This window comes from Gopherus flavomarginatus, chromosome 9, assembly GCF_025201925.1.
Source record: "Gopherus flavomarginatus isolate rGopFla2 chromosome 9, rGopFla2.mat.asm, whole genome shotgun sequence".
NCBI classification, from domain to species: Eukaryota; Metazoa; Chordata; order Testudines; family Testudinidae; genus Gopherus; species Gopherus flavomarginatus.
This window is the reverse complement of record NC_066625.1, coordinates 31,027,813-31,045,512: the sequence shown is the minus strand read 5'-3', so window position 1 is coordinate 31,045,512 and position 17,700 is coordinate 31,027,813. Positions and strand designations below refer to the sequence as shown.

General features: G+C 52.3%; 1 protein-coding gene across 3 annotated transcripts in view; it reads right to left on the bottom strand.

The window, feature by feature from the left end:
- The window catches only part of SEPTIN12 (septin 12), a 95,346-nt gene that overhangs the window by 24,835 nt on the left and 52,811 nt on the right, over positions 1-17,700 (bottom strand). The window contains exon 1 of one of the 3 annotated variants that reach the window (XM_050968173.1): positions 6,521-6,963. The exons of the other annotated variants lie outside the window; for them this stretch is intronic. The gene's annotated coding sequence lies outside the window, so the exon portion shown is untranslated. Of the gene's footprint in view, positions 1-6,520; positions 6,964-17,700 lie in introns of those variants that run through there. 3 annotated transcript variants of the gene reach the window in all.

The following is a 17,700-nucleotide window of genomic DNA, read 5'->3' as shown; positions in this document are numbered from 1 at the left end:
GAATAGGGAGAGAGAATAGCAGCCATCGCACAAATGTGGCACCACTACTGACCACACAGCAAAGGGATCATGCCACAGGACAGTGGTGGCCCCAGTTACTTGGCACAGTTTTTGCTGTTTGCTGCAGCAGAGGGGGAAAGGGACAGGGTTGACTGAGCGGCATTTGCAGTTTTACTCCTGAGCCTTTGCACTGTTATCCAGTTGTAGCGTGGGATCTGGCTCCCTCCCAGACGATGGGTTGTACACACTGGGAGAAAGAGGGGATGTGGACAGAGAAGTGCCTCTTTCCAGCTGCCCTGGCAACCTCTCCGACACAGCCAAGACTGGGACAATGGCTCAGAGTTCATCAACACATGCTTCTTGAATAGTGACAAGCTCACAAGATCTGTCTAGGGGTTTGGGGCATGCCCAGGAGCTTGCAAGCTTAGCCCAGGCACTCTGGTGCAGGAGTCAGGAGAGATTTCACACTGATGCAGGGTCAGGATTTTTTAAATGGCTTGGTTCAGGCTCAGATGCAAATGCTGTGTGAAAAGCTGCTTGCACTGGATTTCCGAGTCAGAATGAAACCAGATGGCTGGCATGTGGGGAAGGGAAACATATGCATAGGAGCCACCAAACTTCTAAGACGTTGGCTTGGAGCATTGGGAGCTCCCTGAAACAGGCTAAATTAACAGCTCTGAACCTGTCCACAACCTTCAGAAAAGGTGCAGCATGGGCAAAAGCAGAGCACGCTTCCTCCTCATCTCATCGATGGGCCTCATCTCTGGGCCAGTCAGTCCCTGTGCCAACAAGGGCCACTTAACCCACCATCATGGGTGGCACTTTGTGCTGGAAACACACCTGCCAGAGAATTAAGACCTTTGAATACCCAGCCTACATTCTGGGTGCCTACCACAAGTCAAACCACACAATACAAAATGCTGGGCACACATACGCAGCCACAAGGCCCCTCCAAACCTCAGCCCACGCCCTCCCAAAACAAAGATGGGCTTGGCTGTGTGCCTGGGATTTAGAGCCCTTGCTCTGGCAGATCAAAGGAGTGAATTCCAAATCTGAGGACATCTCCTGGGCAACATCCTGTTGGTAGCTCCCTCGTTTATACTCGTTCAAGCACCACAGCAGATCTCAGGTGTGGCAGTACAAGATGGCATGGTTTCCAGGTCCTAGATCATATAGCCCTTCCTAGGTTAAACGCAATGCCTTGAATTCCACCTGGAAGCCAGTACACATCCCAGAGCACCGACTTATGAAAGTACAGAGCAGGCTGCAGGATTCTGCACTAACTTCAGGTTCTGGATGGTCTTGGGGTGCAGCTCCATGCAGAGCTCATTACAGCAGTCTTGCCTCAAGGTAACAAGGACCCTGCTTCAGAGACAAGAGGTCACATTCACTTAGCCAGGTGCAGAGGAAAATACCAGAACTCTTGGCCCAAGGCACATCCAGGCGTGGCCCAGGATCTAACACTGCGCGAAACTCAGGCACCTGTTTGACAGACACCGTCGCTCACTCAGGCCAACCTTCTCTTCTCTGGACTGCGTCACAGCCGGTAAGCCTTCATCAAAGGCCTGGCCTACAGAAGGGTTGCTCTGGTTTAACTACAAGGCGCTACATTCAATGGGTACATCATTGTGTGAGGACACTCATGTTAGTCTACACTTGGTTTACGTTGTGTTAGCTCGCACCTGTGTGTTTAAGTAACTCAGTTTATCATCACAACTTTAGTTTAAGTCAGAACAATTTCTGTACTTAGAGAAGCTCTAAGCCCCAAGCTCATCTAGTCATTGGGAATTTCATCCTTCTGCTCTGCTCAGGTCAGAGGTGAGAGATGCAGCGCTAGGGGCCATCAGCAATCTGAGGCCTGTTCATTAACTCTCCCAGCAGCCTCATATACACATGGAGCAGAAGCAGTGACAACACTGGTCACCGGGATCTCTCACAAGAGAACCTCATGGGCAGAGAATGACCTTCCACTGTTATTCTGAAAGGTAATGATGGATCCTCTCCCCCAGGTCTGCAAGTACATCAGCAAAAACCTCATTATCAATGGAATCAAAGGCTGACAACAAGTCTGAGAGAACTGGCACAGACAACTTGTCTTCCTCCATCATTACGAGGAGATCACTGAATTCAACTGATTCAGTTCCTATCCCAGACCTTGATTAACTGAGGCTAGCAAGTCTGAGATATCAAGAAGACACCAGAGTTGCCCCAACATACACACCTGCTTGATCACCTTGTTTAAACACAGGAGATGTACCATTGGTCAGTGGTGTGCCCCAACTTCAAAACTAAGAGACCACGGATGGTCCATGCCGGAGGGTAGTGCCCATGCCTCCTCCAACATGCGCTCCCAATTCAAAACCAGACCCAACACATGGCCAGTCTTTCAAGGGAGCTGACAGCCACTCAAAGCAGTCCAATCGCTGTCCTGGCAGTCACGGAAATCTGAACCATGCCTGAATTGTCATCTACCTGGACATTACAATCATCAAGCACTGCTAGCACTCGGTTATTTCATTGCTACCATAGTAGCCATCCAGAGACTACAGACCCAACGAGGTGCCTGCAGGGTCATCTTGGTTATGCACACAAAGACAGGGCCTCATCTTTTATCGAATCAAGGATGGTGTTAACTGTACTAGTCAACAACTCAGCATTCAACAGCCCGAACAGCGAACCAGGGCCTTGCTCGTCAGCACCTTGCACTCCTGGGAAATAATACCCCAAAGGAATTGAGTCCAAATGTCTTTCCTTTGTTTTACACCTCTTGAACTGACAAGTGTGATGGTTTCCTCCTGCCTCCCCTCCCCTGCACACCACAGGGGTGAGGGGCACAAGCCATCAAACCAACTATTCCCTTGGGTCCTCCATATGCCAGCGCAGAGCAGCCTTGTTCAGCCTTCTCCGCTGCCCAAAGGTGCTCACTGGGGGGGTGGCAGCTAGAGTCCTGAATAAGAACCCCCCAACAATGTCCATCATAAGAAACCACCAGTCCCACAACTGTCCTGCCCAACATTCTCCATGCAGGCCAGTGCACATCATGGCCCGCACTCACCATCAAGGAGAAGCAGAAGAAATAACTAAATAATCCATCCATCCATCCCAACCCGCACCCAGGCAACCTGCTGGTCTCTCACCCCCATGAGTGCCCAGCTCCACTTCTGGGGGTCTCACGCTAGCCCCAGCGGCCACTTCCCCAATACTCTGATCTCAGCCAAACAGTCCTGTTAGAGGGGCTACCCAAAGGGCTGCTGAGTTTTGGGTTAAAGACAATAAGGACCAGGCTAGCCCACAATGCCTGGTGGCTCCATAGACCTAGTATGGCAGACCAGCACAGTCATCAGTCCAGGTGAGAATTCCAGCCCAGGGTCTGGGTTTCTTGCTTTACCTAAACATGTTGCCCCCGTCCTCATCTTAAGACCCATACACCAAAATTACAAGCACCTATCTCAGTGCATAGTCTCCAGGGACAGGATAGATTACTAGGATGCCAGGTGGCTGTGGGGAAACTACAGGATGCTCCATTCACTTGCTCGCACCTGTAGATCAGGCAGGACATGTTCTGCCTCCCCCCAGCCCACCCCCCCATGGATCTTCAGGCAGTAGAAGGACAGACGGGCATTCATAGCAATAAGGATCGAGCTGTGGAGCCATCTTAAATAAGCATCTCCAAAGGGAGAGAGGCCAGTGTCCCAGGCCCTGGGGGAGGCTGGGAACCACATTGGAGCAGGACTGGGCATACACGTTCCCTGCACCCTGACACCAGTCACAGGATTCAGAGACCTGACAGCCCCGAGAGGACACTGGGGACACCAGATGGCAGGCAGCATGGGGCCCCTGCTAGGCTGCTCTATGGTTCCAAAGCCTGCTGGGGGAGCATCCCCAGCCATGCAATCAGCCACCTGTGCACAATGCACAGCCCACATAGGCACCTGTCTGGGCATGCACACAGGGGCACAGAGATTTCCACAATGTAACCCCTCTACAAGCTAGGCTTCAGCCTCTCTTACCCCCCTCTGGACCTATCTCCCAGCTGCGAGTCCAAGGGTAGCAGCATACGGGAGATCACGGCTCCAGAGTTACTCAAGGGCTGCCCGTTAGACCCCAGCAGCCCATGGAGCAGGGTTGCCCCTCACCCACAGCAGGGATGGGCCCAGGACCCCCGCCTGCTGGGAGGCAGAGACAAAGGGGCTGGTGAGCAGCACAGAGAGAAGATTCAGCATCTTTCCTCCTCCCTGAGCTCTTTGTCTACCACCTCCATAGTTCCTCCCCCAACATTTCCATTGTCTGCATCCTACCTCATCTGTGAGGTGCAGAGATCCCCAGCCCAGGGCTACAAGGCAGCCAGCGCAGGGTGCTCTCCGCTCCCCAGCTCCATGGGCAGCACGGGGCATGGACAGTCCCTCTCCTGCAGGTTCGGAAGTGCAGCAGCGGGGCTCCCGATTTGGTCTGTGTCAGTGCACAGAACAGTCCCCTCCCCTCTGCCAGCTCCCCCACAGGGATCAAGGCTGTCACACATGACCCGCATGGTAATAATCCTCCCCGCCCCCTCCCCCGGGATTCCCTCCTTCAGCAACAAACCCATTCAAGATGTTTGCCCACCTGCCCGGGCATGCTCAGTGTACAGAGCCAGCCTGGCTGGGAGCAGCAGCGTGGCTGGGCTTAGAGAAGAGCTGACCAGTACTGTTGGTCACAGACACTCAAGCGAGGGCCCGCTCCTGGCACGGCTGCTCACAGGGAGGCATGTCAGTTCTGTACATGCAGGGCACAAGTTTCCAGCCACCCTTTTCCTCCCAAGGAGGAATCCAGTCTCGGTGGCCTCCAATGCTCTCTGATCCAGGATGTCGACAGGTGAGCTTTGGACTAGAAAACAGCCCCTGTGCTGCCCTGTAGTTTTGGTGCCACAACAAGAAGCACATGGACCACGTCGGGCTAGGGTGACCAGATGTCCCGATTTTATAGGGACAGTCCCAACTTTGGGTCTTTTTCTTATATAGACTCCTATTACCTCCCACCCCTGTCCTGGTTTTTCACATTTGCTGTCTGGTCACCCTGTGTCGGCTCCTACTGTGGAGCTCAGACCGCAGCGCACTTTGATGGCTGACTGCTTCGGCTCAAGGGTCCCACGTGAGGGCACTGAGGAAAGTCAGAGTCCTGTTCTGCCCCTTCCCTGTAACATCAGCTCCCTCTGCACCAGCCCAAGTTCCCTGATCCCTTTTTTAAGGGCGCACGACTCTGGCGGCTCATTGTTAGCATCCCCGGAGCAGCTGTCAGCCAGCAGCACTTCTTCCACCCCCAAACACCCAGCAAGCTGCCTATATCCCAGCCTCCCACAGTGCTGGTAGGGCTGGTGATGGCATGGGGGAGGGGAGCCTGTGTCCAGGAGCTGATGTTAAGGGACCTCTATCTGCAGTTGGTTCCAACAGCATGAACCTTCTGTGTAAACAACCACCCCCCAGTCCCAGCCACATCCCAGAAATACAGGGCATGAGCAGGACATGCTGTAGGGATTCGGCTGCAGGACGCAAGACTGATGAGGACACGCCAGCAAAGTGACAGTGTGAAAGAGGTAAGAACAAGGAAACCACCCTTGCCAGAGAGTCCCCTAGCGCCGCCAGCGAGCAGCACACAGCGGGGCTGGCTTGGCTGCGGCAACTTGGAGATCAAAGGCTGAGCTGCTCTCCAGTGACTTGAGGAAACAGGAAACCCCAGCAAGTGCCACCTTCACCCCAAAGTGGCATGTGTTTGACCCATCACTGCTGGTCCTCCACCACCCCGACGACCTACAGACAGTTCTAGAATGCCACTTGCTCTGCCAGTGGCTGCAGCGTTTCACTGGAGTGAATGCAATGTTAGAACATACCTGCGTCATGCAGGAGTACATTGCACCTGTGTGTGCAGAGTATCGTAGGCCAGATCGCTTGGTGGGTGTACCTGGCAGCACAGCAGGCAAACTGCACCTGGGTGCACTGTCTCCCCCAGCTGCACGGCAGGCTCATTGCACCTGGACATTGCATGTGCCAGGAAGTACCATGCCAGGTGAGATGCACTGCGCCTATGCAGATGCAGTAAGGCACAACTGGCTGCATGAGCCCAGTGGAGAGCAGATGGGTCTGGGTAGAGGAGAGGAGAATGAAGGGCACAGGTTCACCGCTAGGTCGCAGCAGGCCTGAATTACCTATACAGTCCTATAGGAATCTCAGACCACATGGAACTCACCCTGTACATCAGCCAGGGCTGCAGGAAGCGAGCAGCAACCCGCAGTCAACGGGGCTCTTTGCTGACTGGGCTTCATGCCTCAGAGCCTTCTTGGCTGGGGTAGCCTAGACCAAATTTTCAGCTTGCCACCGCACGAGGGAGAAACGCCACAAACGAGATGGGCCAAACCTCCAGAGCCCTGCAGAGGCCTCAGGGGGAGCCCAATGCAGTTCATCGTAAGTCCAGTTTCACACGGTCCACAACCGCCTCCACCCCGACCCCCCCGAGACAGCGGGGTTAGAAAGAGGACGAGGACAGTTACCTCCTAGGCAGAGCAGAGCAGTCTCTCCAGCCCCCCGTGCACGCGTGGGCTGCTCCTGGGAGCCGTCCGCTTCTCGTGCGTGTGACACTCAGGCCAGAGCGGGTGCTGGCAAAACTGATGCTGCGCTTCCTGCTTTGTGGTTTCGGCTTCCTATCAAGAGTGCTGAGCTGTACTGAGCTCGTTGCCACGGGAACGAGAGCCTAGGGTGGAGGGGAACGTCACTGGCACCAGGAAGGGTTCCAAGGTGGGCTGGCGAATGGTGGAAGCAGCAGGGCAGCGAGGGGTGCAAGGATAGGGCCAGGCAAGGCAGGATGAGAGACCAGTACCAAGCCTGTGTCCAACCAAGGTGCTTCTGAGATCATCCCACCAGAAGCCTCTTCTCCAGCCCGAAGAGCCTGACTTGGAGCTTGGCACGCCGACGTGCCATGGCAGCTGCGTTTGAAAACAGGCTGCTGAGCACTTCAGGATCAGCTCCCAGGGGCAGATGGCGCACCCTGCAGAAGGAAAGTCCTCTCCTAGGCGGACACTAGGCCTCTCCCAGCTGCTCTGTCAGACTGCTGAGGCCCTTTCCTTCCCACCACTGCAGCAGGGAAAGCCCGGGTTGGTCTCTGCGCAGGAAGCTTTCTGCAGAACGTCTTTATAGCCTGACATTTGCCTGGCTGGGCTTGGACTCGGTGATGTTTTCAACAACAATAACCACTAACCCCCCCAGCCCCGACACAGACACAGAAACTCTGCAGCTGCAACCCACAGTATCCTGCTTCTGAACCTCTAAACCGCAGCTCACCCCACGTCGGCCCCTGCCACACATCTCCATGAGCAGCAGCAACAGGAGGGAGCACGTGGAAGGGCCTTTGGGAGGGGCAAAGAAAGAAAAGAGTAAAGAAAAGGTTTAAAGAAAGAGAGTCAGCGCTGGGGATGAGATGGGGAGCTGGCGAGTGCATAGCAGGCAAGTTCAGCCACCCGCTGGCGTCTCCTGGCATGGAAGGTGCAACAGAGGAACAGGCTGCATTCCTGCCATTGTGCCACGGGTGCTGAGAGACCTGGCCATGAGGAGGGGAATTCCACTCCTCCAAGGGCCTGTTTGCTCAGGGCTCCCAGTTCTCCACTTTCTCACAGCTCCAAGCAAACATTACAGGCCCGGAACACAAAGCAGAGCACTTCAGATAGGGCATCATGTTGATGGGTATTTATCCTGGGCTGCGGGTGCTTGCCCAGTCTCCCAGTCCTCACCCCGCCCCTCCTGTAGATTCAGGTGCTTTTTCCCTCATGAAACTCTTGGAAAAGCAGTAAGAGCAGAGGTACAATGCAAGACAGGGACAGCCATGTATGCAGTACGACAGCAAACAAGCTACAGGTGGTGGGCTGTAGAGCATGGCCAGTGGGTAGCCTTAGTATGCGTGCAGGGAGTTGTGTTGTGCGAGAAGTTCCACCTTTGCACTGCCAGAGGCTGTGTCACTGTTCACGCAATGACCAAGAACAGGAGGGAGGGAAGGTGATTTTGCACCAACACGTGTAAAGACACAAACATTCCCATACATCGATGCAGACGGCAATCTTTGGGCAAGGGTAATTTCTAATGCTGACGTTCAAAGATGAAGAAGCCAAGACAATGGTTGAGTGGGGGAAAATGTCGTACTGTCACTCAGAGAAAGCGGGGTTTCCCTCAGAATTAGGACTGGGTTACTGACAATCTGGTCATTTTCACAAACTGGAAGCCGAATAGAAAGCTGTTGTGACTATTTCACACACATCCATGTGCATGCAGGATGCCATCCAGCAAGCCTGTGCCCTCTGTCTTCTTGATAGGATAAGGTGGCCTTTCCAGGAAGTGTTGAAACATCCTAGTGCCTTCTGGCAGTAACTGCTACCAGCTGTGACAACACTGAAGGAGACTGGGACTGTCTAACCCGCACTTCCCTACCCACTCCCGCTCCATCAATACAGAAACCATCACGTGCAGCAGCCAGCGTCAACCACCCCAGGAGCCAGATGGGGAAGGAATGAGAGCAGAGGAGTAGAGACTTTATTGGTACAGAGATGATGGAACCTGGAAGGAACACCAAGGAGAGTCTTTATACTAGGGCTGTCGATTAATCGCAGTTAATTTATGCGATTAACTCAAAAAAATTAATCGTGATTAATTGCAGTTTTAATTGCGTTGTTAAACAAGAGACTACCAATTGAAATTCATTAAATATTTTGGATGTTTTTCTACATTTTCATATATATCTTGTATGCTGTGGTGTAATTGAAATCAAAGTGTATATTTTGATTACAAATATTTGCACTGTAAAAATGATAAACAGAAGAAATAGTATTTTTCAATTCACCTCATGCAAGTACTGTAGTGCAATCTTTGTCCTGAAAGTGTAACTTACAAATGTAGAATTTTTTTTGTTACATAACTGCACTCAAAAACAAAACAATATAAAACTTAAGAGGCTACAAGTCCACTCAGTCCTACTTCTTGTTCAGCCAATTGCTAAGACAAACAAGTTTGTTTACATTTACGGAAGATAATGCTGCCCTCTTCTTATTTACAGTGTCACCAGAATGTGAGAACAGGCATTTCCATGGCACTTTTGTAGCTGGCATTGCAAGGTATTTACGTGTCAGATATGCTAAACATTCATATGCCCTTTTATGTTTTGGCCACCATTCCAGAGGATATGCTTCCATGCTGACGATGCTCATTAAAAAAACAATGTGCTAATTTAATTTCTGACTAAACTCCTTGGGGGAGAATTGTATGTTCCCTGCTCGGTTTTACCCACATTCTGCCATATATTTCATGTTATAGCAGTCTCGGATGATGACCCAACACATGTTGTTCATTTTAAGAACACTTTCACTGCAGATTTCACAAAAGAAGAGATTTCTAAAGATAGCTACAGCACTCAACCCAAGATTTAAGAATCTGAAGTGCCTTCCAAAATCTGAGAGGGACGAGGTATAGAGTATGCTTTCAGAAATCTTAAAAGAGCAACACTGATGCAGAAACTACAGAACCCGAACCACCAAAAAAGAAAATCAACCTTCTGCTGGTGGCAACTGACTCAGATAATGAAAATGAACATGCGTTGGTCCACACTGCTTTGGATGGTTTTGGAGCAGAACCTGTCATCAACATGGACATGTCCCCTGGAATGGTGGCTGAAGCATGCACATCTGGCACATAAATATCTTGCGACGCCGGCTACAACAGTGCCATGAGAACACCTGTTCTCACTTTCAAGTGACATTGTAAACAAAAAGCAGGCAGCATTATCTCCCATAAATGTAAACAAACTTGTTTGTCTGAGCGATTGTCTGAACAAGAAGTAGGACTGAGTGGACTTGTAAGCTCTAAAATTTTACACTGTTTTATTTTCGAATGCAGTATTTTTGTACCTAATCTCATATTTGGACATTCAACTTTCATGATGAAAAGATTGCACTACAGTACTTGTATTCTGTGAATTGAAAAATGCTATTTCTTTTGTCTTTTTACAGTGCAGACACTTGTAACAGAAAATAAAGTGAGCACTGTACAATTTGTATTCTGGGTTGTAATTAAAATCATTATATTTGAAAATGTAGAAAACATCCAAAAATATTTAAATAAATGGTATTCTATTACTGTTTAACAGTGCCATTAACTGTGGTTAATTTTTTTTAATCGCTTGACAGCCCTACTTTATACCCCAGGTGGTTCTCCTGGACTTCCCACCTACTCCACTGCCCAGTATCACTATACATATTTCCTAGTCCTGGGATGGACTAAATAGTACAAGGAGAGAGAATCAGGGAGGGGGGTGACAAGAGAGAAGGACAGAGAAACCAGGTGGGGAAAAGACTGGGAGAGGGCAAAGGATGGGGAGGATGATGAAGGGGGAAAGACATTGAGCCCAACCACTCCCACTCGCTCATGCCCATGGAGCAGCTCACCCAAGGAGCTCACAGATTGCAGCACCTGTGCAGGCTGCAACAACACCCTTTGCCCCCAACAGCCAATTGCTGATGGTAACAAAACAACCCAGCCCCAGACTCTACAGGTGTCAGCAATGGGGGAAGGGAGGGAGGGAAGGGAGAATCCAAGCAAAGAGCAGATCCCAATCTCACCTACAGCATGAAGAGGAGGGGATGGCGGAGCTAAAGGTCATGGATCCTTTCTGAATGCACCACTCCCAGTAAGGGGCTTAATTAGCCCCTTTGGTCTGCTGGGGTTCTGGGTGCGGGACACAACTCCTCTGCTGCAGTGAGTCAGCAGGGTGACACCCCCCAAGCCACCAGTGTGGGAGGGCAGCTCGCTTCTCTGGGCTGTGACCTTAGAGGAGGCGGGTATGGGAATGGGAAAGCCCCCAACCTTTGCTCAGTCCCCAAGGCAGTTAATCACTGACACTGTTCTAATGGAGTATTGGGGTGAGGCCGGTGCCAGCAGCTGAATGAGAACCCCTGCAGGGCCACACGGGGAGGGGGCTGGTGATCTCTGGGGCTTCCCTCGTCTCAGCCTGGTGAGGGGCAATTCGTCTCTAATCCCCTGAGAACTCCTCTTAGTCACACCAGGGCAGATTATCCTTCAGCGTACCCCTCTATCCTACCTGGGGGGAACTGACTCTCTGCCTGTCTGTCTCCCTGAGCCCCTCTGCCCCCAGCTGGGAGGGGTGCCTGTGTCCCATCTCTCCCCCAGAGCCCCTCTCCCCCCAGCTAGGAGGGATGTCCATGCCCACTCTCTCCCCCAGAGCCCCTGCCCCCAGCCTGGAGGGTTGTTTGTGCCTCCTCTCAGACCCCCTTCCCCACACTCGTTTCCAGGACCAGAGGGCTGTTCTCCCCCCTGCTCTCTTACGTTATGTCACAAGCCAAGCATAGCACCCTTCCTTGCCCAAACAGCCATGGAACCTCAGGTCCAGCTGGTGCTAACTGAACTCAGGGAGGCTGGAGATGGTGCCGGGGCGGAACCAGAGCACAGGTGATGCAACAGTTGTTAAGAAGTGGTGTAGTCAGGTTGGATTCTCTTAAAAGGATACTGCCAAGTCCCAAGAAATTGCAAGCATAACAGTCCCACCCAGGGCCCGCATGCAATGCTTTGTACAGCAAGTGCTGCCAGGGATTCTGCTTTCTCCCCCTCCAGTACCTCTGCTGCATCCAAGCACCTGCCACCACCAATGTGACGAAACAACCATGCGCAGGGTATGGGAGACACTACCTTGCAAAGGTTTACGGGTGTTAAAAAACTTGCGGTACTGACTGAGAAGTAAAAATGCAGGAGTCCTGCAGTTGCAGCAATGGGATAATTAAATGCACGCATGCCTGTGTGTGTGTGCGTGTGCGTGTGGGTGTGAGAGAGGAATATCCACCTTCCCTTTCCCTGCCATTGTACTGATGCCTCTTTTAGTTACCATTTCAGTTTCCAAATGCCTTGACCAGGCCCACTGGCTGCAAGGGGTCTGCGATCAGGGTAAACGTCAGTTACGTACTAGTGTAACTGACGCTGCCCAGAACTGTGTGACTGTTAGAGGTTCTTACTTCTGGGGTCTGGTGCACAGGCAGGTTTTTGGTGGGCACGGGGTACCAGGTTGGCATCAGCAATTTGGTGCCCTACTTGCTGTTTGGTCCCCATCAGCTAAGTGTTGATTACAGGTAGTGGAGAGCTGCTCTGCAAGCAGGACATGCTCTGGCAAGCCTCTTTATCTGAACCAGGGACGAGTAAACAGCATTTCTCTCTCTTCCAATCTGTTTAGAAAAGGGAAACACTGGCTACTTGCCCCACCCTCTTCCTGACAAAAGCAGTGGCTAAGCCTACTGGGGGTAGCACTGCTCCATGGTTAATAACACACTAACACAGGGGTGGGAAGTAGGAGATGTGGCTTCTCAGCCCAGCCGCTTGCTTTGTGACTGTGCGAAAGTCAGATGTGGCTGCTGATTTTGGGTTCCCAACTTGAGACATAAACACAACGTAAATCTTTACATACGCCTCTTTGCTCATCTTCTAGATCAGTGGTTCTCAACCCTTCTCGGCTCAGGACCCACTTGTAAATAGCTATGGCCTGTCGCGACCCCGTCAGTTGTCTGTGGGTGGAGGCCCTGGGGCAGTTTTGGTCATGCCTGCCTGGCATTCATCTCACAGTGGCAGCTCCTGTGCTGTGGGGCTGGCTGGGCTCGGCTCTCCCCTCTGGGTGTTGCAACTCTGGGGTTGCAGCAATGCTCAGGTTTGGCCCCACCCCCCAACTGCACCAAGTTGGTGAGAGTGGAGCTGTGACCTGGCTCCTGAGGTTGCAGTGCCACTCACTCAAAGTTGGCCTACTTGGACTCCTATTGTCATGATGGCAGGGCCAAACCCGAGTGGTGCTGGGAACCCAGAGGCTGCAGTGCCTGGAGCAGGGAGGCGAGCCCAGTCAGCCCTGTGGGGCAGGAGCCACAGGAACTGGCACGCGACCCTTTGAAGGATTCTGGTGACCCAATTTGGATCCCGGCCCATGGGTTGAGGCCATACGCAGGAATATAGCAATTACCATATCGGCTCAGCCCAGCCACCTAGTGCTGTAACCCGTCTTCAGCAATGGTCAATGGCAGAAACCCGAGAGGAAGCAGTTTCTGAGCTTCTGGAGATTGACCCCTTGTGAGAATCCAGCACCTGGCAGACACAGGCAGCTCCACTCTGCAGGGAAGCTCAGTTTGAAGTGTGAGGTGAGAAATGGGAGCAAAGGAAGGAGGGTTGTTATAGGTAACAAAACCTTCTGGTCAGCTCGTAAATGTCACCCGGCCCTGTGAGACATGCGTGGAAAATCCTGCTTTCATTCACTATGTTCCACAAAGAAAGGACCCTGCTTTGGTCAGTTTTGTGTAGAGAGAGAGGATCTGGACGCGCTCTGAACACAGATGATGGTGACCCTTAACATCTAATGGTGCTTCACATCTAAGCACTCTGCAGATATGGCTCAGGGGAAAGTCCTGAAAGTGCCCAATTTGGCCAGGAAATGAGGTATGTGCCGTGTGTGTGTTGGGTGTGTGTAGCTGTGTGTGTATATCAGGTGCATGTAGCTGTGAGTGTGTTGGGTGCATGTGTGTAGCTGTGTGTGCTTGTGTGTGTGTGTGTGTAGCTCTGTGTGTGTGTGTTGGGTGTGTGTGTGTCGCTTTGTGTATTGGGTGCGCTTGTGTGTGTGTAGCTGTGTGTGTGTGTTGGGTGCATGTGTGTAGCTGTATGTGTGTGTTGTGTGTGTGTGTTGGGGGATCTTCTCCAGCTGATGGCTTGAAAATGGTGACATTTTGCCCCAGATCAGTGTGGCAGAACTGTTCCCTTTCTCCTTGTGAACAGCAACCCCTCAGGCTGGAAAGACATTGAGGCTGATTCTCTTTTCTAACTGGTGCAATTCAGGAGTGACTCCATTGCAGAGCATGGAGTGAGACAGATGTAAAAGTGGTGTGAGAAGCTGGCATTTCACATAGTCCTCTCATATTACCCCTCTAGAGAGAGCACCCCTGGGGTGGATCGTCTCTGACTCACTCGGCACCCCTAGTGGGGAAGGGTGCCCATTTGGGACCACCACTGGTAACTGGGTGCTGGGCTCTGTGCTTTGCACAGGTGTGCCCAGGTCTGCATTCCAGACCTCGGACTCACTTGCCCCACCTCACTGGACTGTGCTGAATTCTCATTTGATGCTACTCATGGCTCTAAATTCTCCAACCGAACTTCCCCATGTCAGGTAAATCCCAGCACAGAAACAGCCTCCTCCTGCTGACAAGTCAGAGGTGATGAGAACTAGCCAGAGGGGCTGGCGGAGGTGGGAGTTCCCCACTGCGCTGGTGAGTTCCATCACGACTTTCCTCCACCTCTCGGAGCCTGGGAGGGGAATTTGAGGCCCTCTCCATCCATTCTGCCCTAGGTTTCCCCATATTGCCCAACCAGAAGCCTTTGAGCCTATCCATAGGGACCACTTTGTGTTGAAGTGAGAGGGGAAGTCAGCGTTCATAGCCCACAGGGCTCCTTGGAGTATGGGAGGGAGACAAACTCCGCTAATGACACTCTGCCAGCGACTGTCGTCCTTGCCCTCAGCCCATTCACCTGATGGTCATTGGCCACCAAGACCACCACATCCCCTATGGGCCCGGATCAGCTTCTTTTACACCTACAGCATGTTATTCGAACACAACAGTGCAGTCTGCTGGGGGCTATAATACTCTTTTCTACATCTGGTTGCTGGGCATGTGTGTGGGGTTCAGAGGCCTGTGACAGACAGTCAGACAGGATGATGGCCTTAAACTCTGCGTCTATAACTTTCCCAAGCAGGGTGCATGATATGTCCTGAGGATCGATGGCTGAGGAGGATGTGGGAAGGAGGTTGTGGCTCAGGCTTTGTATGGAAGGGGAAAGCCCAGCGTGTTCTGGCTGCCACACCCAGATCTCTTTACATGTCCTAATTGATTACTCCCCATAGCTCCCACGTGAGGCTCCCGTCATCCCCATTTTACAGCTGGGAAAACCGACACACGGAGCGCTTAAGCCCACCTTTTCCAAGAGAGGACATTGACTGCTTGTTTGAACTGAGACAACTGAAGCCTGTTTTCAGAAGTACTGGGCTCCACCAAACGGAGATACCAAAAAGGTTTGGCCTAAGTGACTTGCCCACGGTCAGCGGTGGAGCTAGGAATGGAACCCAGGAGTTCTGGCGTGTGACTCCTGGTGCTCTACCCCAACCAGCGACACCATCCTCCCCTGAAGACTGGCCCTTGCCAAAAGGCTGTCTGGATCCCCCTGAAACCAGGTTGCTTGGGAAAAGAACTCCCAAGCCTGGCCGGGTGGCACCTGGCCCAATCACATGGCAGTCTGGAAAATGGGAAGCATGTCCCCTTTGGTGGTGTGCCAGGCGGGAAGCCACAGCCGCATGAGGCGGCACCCGAGGGGGCTCTGCCCTTTACTGCGGGCGGGGCTTGTCGGAAAGGCTGAACCCTGGCAAAAAGGAGCGTTAGTTTGTATAATGGTGCATGTCTGAGACCATGGACTGTGGGGTGACCCTTCAGGAGCAGCAGAGCTCCGGCGATGGCTTCTTAAAGGCAGTGGAGCTGAGGACAAAGGCAGCCATGGGGCTGAAGAGGCTCCTTTGCCTCCGCCCCACTAGGCTGGAGAGCGGCTGTTTTAAGCAAGCCGATGCGCAAGCTCCGGTTTGGGGCAAGGGGCAGTCATGGCTCAGAGAAGAACATGGGATGCCAGAGCTGATCACAGCTTCAGCCCCCTGTCACCTTGCTGCTGGGGGGTGAGTTAGCTCTCCACAGGTGTGGTAAATCAGCGGAAGAACTCCTGCATAACTGGAGCCACCACTGGTGACTCTCTTTCCCTGGTTGTAGCTAGTGCCATGTACTCCTGCTCCTGCCCATCCCATCCCGACTCTAACATGGCTAGTTATTCCGCTACAGCCGGCCTCTCCCCTCACTCTCCTGGCTCACCACGATCATTGCTGCTCGGAAAACCAAGCCCCAACTGATTAGTATGAGCACCACGACTAAGGAGTAACAGCTGTGCAACCCACACAAATCCTTTCAAAAGTTGCTCATTAAGAGCTAATGTCGCAAGATAAATGGTTCCCTTTGGACAGATCTGTTCAGGGACTAATTTGAGCCGTTTTATTTTCCAGGCAGGAGGTGAGTAATCCCAGGGCCATGTTCTATTACAGTGATTTAATTACTGATGAAGGTTTAATCAGCGTGTGATCTATGGAAGCCCTAAGATTATATGGACACAAATGGGTGTCTAGCCCAGCCATCCTTATTGCTGTTCCATATCCGGTGTCCTAGCACTGTCTAGTGGTCAGAGCACAGGACAGGGAACCAGGAGATCTGGCTCACTTTGGGTGACCTTCACTGGGGGCCTGATCCTCAGAAGTGCTAAGCATCCATGGCACCAATTAAAGTCAATATGTGCTGCAGGGACTCAGATCCTCTGCCAGTCCAGGGCTGCCCAGAGGATTCAAGGGGCCTGGGGCAGGGCCGGGTCTTCGGTGGCAATTCAGCGGCGGGTCCCTTTCGGACGGAAGGACCCACCACTGAATTGCCACGGAAGAATGAAACGGCGGTGGTAGTGCAGGCTAAGTGCTGCCAATCGCAGTTGTTGTTGTTTTTCTCCGCCACTTGCGGTGCCTGTACTCACTGGGCGGCGCTCTGAGGCTTAGGCAGCACTTCAGTGGCGGGTCCCTCCCTCACTTGCTCCGAGTCTTCGGCTCCACTGAAGGACCTGCAGCTGAAGACCCGGAGCGAGTGAAGGGTCTGCAGCTGAAGTGCTGCCAAAAACCTGGAGTGGCTCGGGGGGCCCCTGTGGGGCCCGGGGCAAATTGCCCCACTTGCCCCCGCCCCTGGGCTGCCCTGTGCCAGTCAACCCCTCAGCATTGGAGCGTCAGTTTCATTCACTGTAAAATGAGAAGACGACTCCTTCCCTAGCAGCGTCACAGAGCCTGACTGCTCCATTAGTGTGTGCTAAGCACTTTGAGGAGCTCCCCGTTAGCATCCACAGAGCTCTCTCATTGGCCTCTTGCAAATCCCTCCTTAAAACTCTCCTTTGCCATGATGCCAACACAAAACTGGCCAGTGCTTAGATGCTAATACCCCTGCCTGTCATGCTGACCTGTGTTGTCTCATTGTTTCCTTGTGCTCCTCTGACTGTATCCATCAGTTGTCGCATGTCTTAGATTGTAAGGTTTTTGGGGCAAGGAACTGTCTGTGCAGCACCTAGCACAATGGGTCCATGGTGGGCTAGGTGGTACTGCAATACTACTAATAAATAACAATGGCTCAGATGATCACAGCAATCAAGCTGCTTTCCAACAGGCTGACGTCTCTTTTCTTCTCATTGTATTAACTTTTATCACATGCTGTTTGTAAAACACTTTGAGAAGGTGAGATGCTTTGTATGTTATAGGATCAATAAGTTAGAAACCAGCCATCCTGCATGGCCTGGTACAGATGGCAGCCATCCCATGCAGCACAGCACAGAATCCAGCCACCCTGCACAGCCTGGCCCAGATGCCAGCCACCCTGCATGGCCTGGTTCAGAATCTAGGAGGCAGAGGCCAGCACTTTCAGAGGGCTCACCCAGCTCCATAAGTGAGGCCATTGGAAGGTCAGAGGAAGAAAGGCGGAGCGGAGGCAAAGAAGAGAAAGAAGAAAAGAAACACCAAAATAGCTAACTACACTTCTCCTCTGAGGGTCCA